The sequence below is a fragment of the Saccostrea echinata genome, unplaced genomic scaffold, assembly GCF_033153115.1.
Source record: "Saccostrea echinata isolate AGI-Se365-2 ecotype Australia unplaced genomic scaffold, CSIRO_AGI_Sech_v1 ptg000054l, whole genome shotgun sequence".
NCBI lineage: Eukaryota > Metazoa > Mollusca > Bivalvia > Ostreida > Ostreidae > Saccostrea > Saccostrea echinata.
The window spans coordinates 59,385,692-59,392,814 of record NW_026889803.1 but is presented as its reverse complement, the minus strand read 5'-3'; positions in this window follow the sequence as shown (position 1 = coordinate 59,392,814).

The window sequence follows — 7,123 nt, the reverse complement described above, 5'->3', positions numbered from 1 at the left end:
ATGAGAATGTTTGTTAACAATGTAAGTTTGCAGATCTCTAATGACAAGGATTGCAAATTTACGAGTTCCCTGTTTATTGAAGAAGCAGTTGCAGATGATGTCAAAGGTCTGAGATTTTATTCATCGTCGGGAATGGTTGAATAAAGTGCGAAAAAGTAGTATGTTTTGATGATATTGATTTTGGTAAAAAATTTGATTTCAAATTTTCTAAATGTTCCTTGAATTAAAAATTGAACTTTAATATAAGGAATCTTTAACATTACCATTACTGCATAAAAAAATTAAAATCATACGTTCTTGAGTACTTTTAGATTTATTTAAAGATTGTTCATAGTTGGTACACATGCTAGAGAGTGTAACTGTAAAATATGATTGCAAACACAAATGAGCCTTTTTTAAAAGAAAATAAGGTTTTTTGGCAATGGGTTTAAACACCCAATTTTACGCTAACGCCCCCAAAATCTACCAGGTTCAAGATCAGTGATATACCGCCTGTCAATCATAAATAAAACAATAGCTTCTGATCTGATTGACAGGCTAACTACCTGTGCTACCTGATGTTCTGAGATTGGATCTTTCGATAGCAATTACTTAACCACGCGACAACCTGTTTTATTGCCCCGCTTGATTTGTCGCTTGAGTCCACAGAAACTCAATTTGCCGTCATCTGGGAACAAAATAGCGAGCCCCCCCCCCCATAAATTGAATCAACACAAAATTGAATAAAATAATTAAAAGAAGATAATCAGATTCTGATGGCATGAATTAAGTTTGAAAATTAAGAAGATCCCTTCATCACAAATTTTATTCCTGGATGTATATGTTTGAAAAAAAATCACAAATAGTACAATACGTAAACATTGTTTTTCGTGTATAATAGATTGGGGTTTATTTTTGAATTCACTATCATTGGATGGCATTTATCTTTATTTAAGAAATTTGGATTACAAATAATTTCAATAATTCTTCACCACGTAGTGGAAGAAATGTCAAAATCGTAGTTCGAATTTCCTCTAAATTCCTTATTCGTAAATAGCATCATGGCCGCCAGTGTCGGCCAGGAAAATTTAATAATTTCTACAATGTATCTTGTAATTCTTCTTCTTCTTCTTTTTTTTACTGAAATTAAAAAGTCATTGATATGATCGCTTTGTAGCTTACACTCGAGATTTTTTTATATAATATTTTTAAAATACATATCTTTATACATGATTTTTTTAATACCAAAAATATCGATGAAAATGAGGAGTTTGTCAATTTTATGCAAAAGCATTATTTGGTTTCACCGCTGTTTCACCCAGAATTAGACAAGAAACCTGTGTAATGCTGACCATGATCACCATAAAGACTTCCTGTATAATGCAATGTGTATATGAATTTTTGGAATCTTGGGTATTAGGGCACTCCAGGTAAATAACATCTGGTACAGATAAGACCACTCCATCTTCTCAGGTAACCGTACGATAAAAAATTGAGTCTTTAACACAAGTGTTACACAAGTATTACAGGTAGCATTTAAAGTGGGCCCCCTGCGCACTACCACTCAGTATTACACATACATTTGTAAGCAATATGAATGTGTATTTTTGTCACATCATTTCGTCCCAATTATAATGACATTACATGTAAATGATACACTGCTCCATACTTTTTATCTCTTTTTTTACACCTTTTTTTTTTGTAAGTCGGATTAAAGCGATCTAAAGGCATGTGGGTATAAAAAGATAATACTGGACAACATATATTTTTGTTGTTAAGCTCAACATTTGAGAATAAGATCTCGAATCTTACAAGATCTGTCTCATCTTTTAGTAAAAAACAATAAAAAAATAACTTATTCTTAATGTTACTGACCTTTAAAGATGAAACAACAAAATGTTCCTTTTAACATATTTTAAAGCATTTATATAACTCTTTTTTTTTAATCATTAAAATTCACACAGTAAATCCTTTAAACATTTTATAAATTTATAAATCATTAATATTCAAACATTAAACCCTTAATAAATTTGTAAATCTATAAACCTAATGTATTGATTTAATTTAAAACCTAGAAAATATGAACTTCAATACTTATATTTGCATTTTTATCGGAAGGAAAATTTTATAAATGGCCCTGAACATATCAACTTGAATCTTTTATTGATCAAGACCAAGAAATCAATGAAGCATATGATGAATTTGAATCAGTTTATATGGAAGTTATTGATAAAAATATGGCAGTTGAAAAAAGAAGAAAAATGCACATATCAGCACCGTTCATGAACAAGGAACTCCGGAAAGCCATTTATATGAGAAAAAAAAAATGCTTTTTAATAAATATAACAAGGATGGGTAAATTGAAAATTGGGAAATGTTTAGAAGGCAAAGAAATCCAGTGAAAATGATTAGAAGAAATTCTGTTAGAAATTATATTTTGAGAGATGTGTAGAGGGACCCAAAGATAAAGACTCCTGGCCAACTATAAAGCCATTTCTGACATATAAAGGCCGTCATTCGAAATTTTTTTATACTTAATTAGTTAGGAAGGAGAAATTATAAACAATCATACTGAGGTGGCATAAACTTTTAATAATTATTTCTTTGTGAATGCTGCTAAGGATATAAGGGAAAGTGAGTGTACCAAAAACGGTCGACCAAAATCACCACAGTATTAAAGCAAAAGCACGTTGGTAACTATAGACCTGTAGGCATTCTACCAGCAATTTCAAAGACTTTTGAGGGGGTTATATATAAACAGTAAGTAAAATTCTTAGAAAATATGTTCCACCCCTATTTATCAGCTTTTAGGACATGTTATGGATGTAATACTATTTTAATGAAAAGTATTGAAGACATGAAAAAGGCTATTAATGATAATAAATATATTGTTGCAGTATTTATGGATCTCTCAAAGGCCTTTGATTGATAACCACACAACCTGCTACTGATGCAAATGAAAATATATGGCCTCGCAGACTCTGCTTTATCACTTATACAAAGTTATCTGTCGGATAGGAGACAATTGTAAGAGTGGGGATCGTTTTTAGCACATTTAAGGATACATATAAGGGTGTCACTGGGTGAAAAAAAGCAGTTTCCCGTCGTGGGGAACTATATAGAAACCACATGGAACCTCAAGTTTACATCATGTTTCCCAGTGGTTTCTGCATCGGATGCCAGGTTATTCCGTCAAGTTTCCGTGGCACGGAAACTACTAAGCTCCGACTCCATTAGGTATCCCAAACCACGGAAACCTCGGTAAACCTGAAGTTTCCAGAGCCTCCATATAGTTTCCCGTAATGGGAAACCTGAAGATTCCACTGGTTTCTAAATTAGGAAACTACGTGGAATCGGAGCGTAGTGGTTTCCGCGAAATGGAAACTCGATGGAATCCTATGGTTTTCTATGAACGGAAACTAGAAGAAACCTCATGATTCCTCAAGTTTCCTGACACAGGAAACTACATGGAGGTGGAGCGTAGAGAATTCCGTGTAATGGAAATTTGGTTGAATTATCTGGTGTCCCATGAACGGAAATTACAAAGATACCTCAAGATTCCCTTATTTTTCTGAGACGGGAAGCAATGTGATGTAATAGTTTCCATACCCACGGAAATTACAGGGTAGATTGAGCATTTCAATTTTATGAAATGATTGACAAGCAACTGAAAGCTCAAGGATGCCTGTATTTTCCATGGTAAATCTTTCTTGTCTAGAATGTGAAAAGAGAACAGCAGTTTTAAATCAAAATGTATATTATTAATTTCCTTGGTAAACTGTGTTTTTCTTTTCAAAATCTATTAAGAAAATGTATAAAGAGGGAAAATCATTATCAAATTATATGTTTAATAATTCATTTGATGTAAAAACATTAAATTTAAAGTCATATTAAAATAAATAAAATCATATATCTTAGGTAGACAATGAAGTAATCTTTCACATCTAAGTCCATTCATAAACTTCATTAAATACTCAGTACCTAATTTAACAGTCGCCCGCGTGGCGCAGCGGTTAGAGCGTCTGCTCTAGAGTCGAGGAGTAAGGAGCTGATCCTTGCGTCGCGGGTTCGAATCCACTGCAGGACGTGGAGACCGGTTCTTCGGATGAGAACGTATAAACCGAGGTCCCGTGTCGCAGTAGGTGTTTACACGAAAAAAGATCCCTCACTGCTCAATGGCCCGGAGTGCCGAGTATATGTATAAATTTGCAGCCCTCCACCGCCAAGTGGTGGCGTCTCCATATGAGTGAAAAATTCTTGAGAGGGACGTTAAACAACAAACAAACTTCTTTCAACATTAGCTTCCCTTGTATTCTCTTCACATCATCTCCGATCTGCAATATATTTTCATACAAAATTATTATGCATGATTGAATATTATTTAGAAATCTGACAAGATCACTCAATGTCTTTTAATGTAGGTCCTACCAATATCAGTGATTTACTTCAGTCTTTAAGTTTTCCTTGAACCTGAAGCAGGTGGTTCAGTACTTATTGTGTTTCTTCAAATTTAAAGACCATGAAATCAGAATAATGAACATTACATAATAATGTTTTAAGCCAGATAAATATCAAAGTAGGTATGATTAGGAATATGACCATCTCATAGAACACTGCTTTTAGTTGAGTCAATTGGAGAGACATATGCTCCTGAGAAAGGTAATATAATGAGTTTTTTTTAAATTGACATTTGATCTAAAAAATTGGTTAAAGAACACTACCCACCCTTCATCCCATGGCACACAAGCCAGTTCATACCAAGGGAGAAAAATTATGCACTGGACAAAGACTTTAAATGAAGATATACAGTGTATTTTGATACTGACCCTTGACCTAGATAATTGGTCCAAGGTCACTTTTTACCTCTATTCATGGGCACTCTATGGGTTAAGTTTAAGCGAGATTGGGCTAAGAGGAGCGAAAACATACTCAGGACAAGTGATGTCAGATGGACAGACAAATCATCACATTGTATTCGCAGAACAGGACCCTAAAAATGTATATATATGTAAAGTTGTATCCGTATGTCAACCCTAAGGCTCTATATTTGGCCCTGTTCTTTTTAACATATTACCACTTAAATGAGCCGGTCTCAGATAAGTGAGTTTATTTCAGTAACCCTAGTTATATTTATCTATTCCGGATAATTTACGTACATTCGGATATAAATATTCACCCTTAGTTACAAGCTATCATTCCGGATAATTTAGGTCCATTTGTATATAGTCTAATAATAAGTTCTTTTCTACCTCCTTTCTCAAAGAATCGATTAAACGGTAAAGTCATGAAAAAATTTAGGAAGTTAAATTGTGGCAATGTTTTAAAATTTTACCCACTCACCCTCCTCTTGTTTTTAGAACAAATACTGCTGCTTTTTGTTATGCCATGGCTTTTTGTTATGCAGAAGACTGCCTGTTTAGTCCAGCCCCCAACAGCCTTTGTCGCGGTGGTGAATTATGTGTGTTCGCATATTCCGTAAAGACAGCTTGCTTGGTCCAGCACCTACATCAGCCTTTGTTTCGGTGGTGAATTTTGTGTGTTTGCCATTCTGTAAAGACAGTTTCATTGGTCCAGCGTCCACATGAGCATATGTTGCGGTGGTGAACTCTATGTGAGTGATGACTGCCTGCTGGATACAGCGTCCACTTCAGCCTATGTCGCAGTGGTAATTCTGTGTGTTTGCGTATTCCGTCGCACCTCAACGCAACTGAAGGAGTGCAACACATATTCTTACGCTCATTCCATTGTCTATCATATTGCACATGTAAATTGAAATTCAGGATTTGAATTTGTGCATTGGCTTGTAAATCACAAGCATTTGACTTGATTGATATTGAATTGATTGATGATTGATTGTTTGATTGATTGATTGAACTTGATTGATAAATTGAATTAATGACGTTCATGCACTTGTGACCTACATGTACCCAGTGCATGATTCAGCCGATATGGGCCGTCACATTTGTTGTATTGATTGTTGATTGTGGGGCAGCCCTGTGGTAGCCCCAGCAAATAGATCACCACGGCCAGAAGCGCCAAATTAAACAAGCAAAATAATATCTCTGTTGTTTGATTTATAGGGAATCTGCAATAATTTTTAGAATGACATTTTTAGTTTTGTTGATGAAGGCATGTTATACAACTATTCTGATGACAATTCATTGTCTCAATCAGACTAAGATTTAAACAAAGTTGTTTTTTTTTTTAGAAAAAAAAAGCTTAAGTCTAATAAATTGGTTCTCAAGCAACCACATGAAAGCAAATCCAAAAAAACAAAAAAATTCATTCACTCTCAATTGGGAATAAAACCTGTAGAGAAAACATGACATTCTTACATTTAACTTGGACGGCATTACATGTAATATAAAATGTGAGGAAGAGGTTAAACTTCTGGGTGTGACAATTGATAGCCAACTATAATTTACATGTAACACCAATATTTCAAACATATGCAAAAAATCAGCAAAACAGCTGAATGTATTAAAACATATTGGTAAACACCTAACCAAATTGGAAAAATTAACCATTTATTATTCTTTTATTATGAGTAATTTTAATTAACTGTCCTGTTGTATGGGATTTTGTGGAGAATATAATACAAGAAAAAATTGAAAAAAAATCAAGAAAGGGCTCTCAGATTAATTTATCATATGATGATCAAAACAGTACTTACGGAAATCTATTACTCAAGTCAGGTCTAACAACTATAAAATGAAAAAAAAAATTAAGAGCAATGGCTACAGAAGTTTTTGTAAATTTAGAAAAATGTAAGCTCAGCCTATCTGCTTGATTTATTCACCTTTAAAGAAACATCATATAATTTTAGGGAAAGCAACACAGAACAGGTGCAAAGGGTTAGAATAACTTAACATGAATTACACTCTTTTGAATATGGTGCCAAACTACGGAATGAACTTCCAGAAGAAATTAGAAACTTAACAACATTAACTCAAATAACTAGAAAGGAGATTCCTGTTGGTGTTGCTCCTGCAGATCTTAGATCTAAGTATTCAAATTCAGTTACTTTTCCTTTTAGTTCAAATTTTTCAAACTTCTGTTTTTGTGTTCAGTATGTTTGTTCATTTTAACAAGTAATTTATCATAAGTGTAATATTCAAGTATACATTCTTAAATCAGCTTAAGT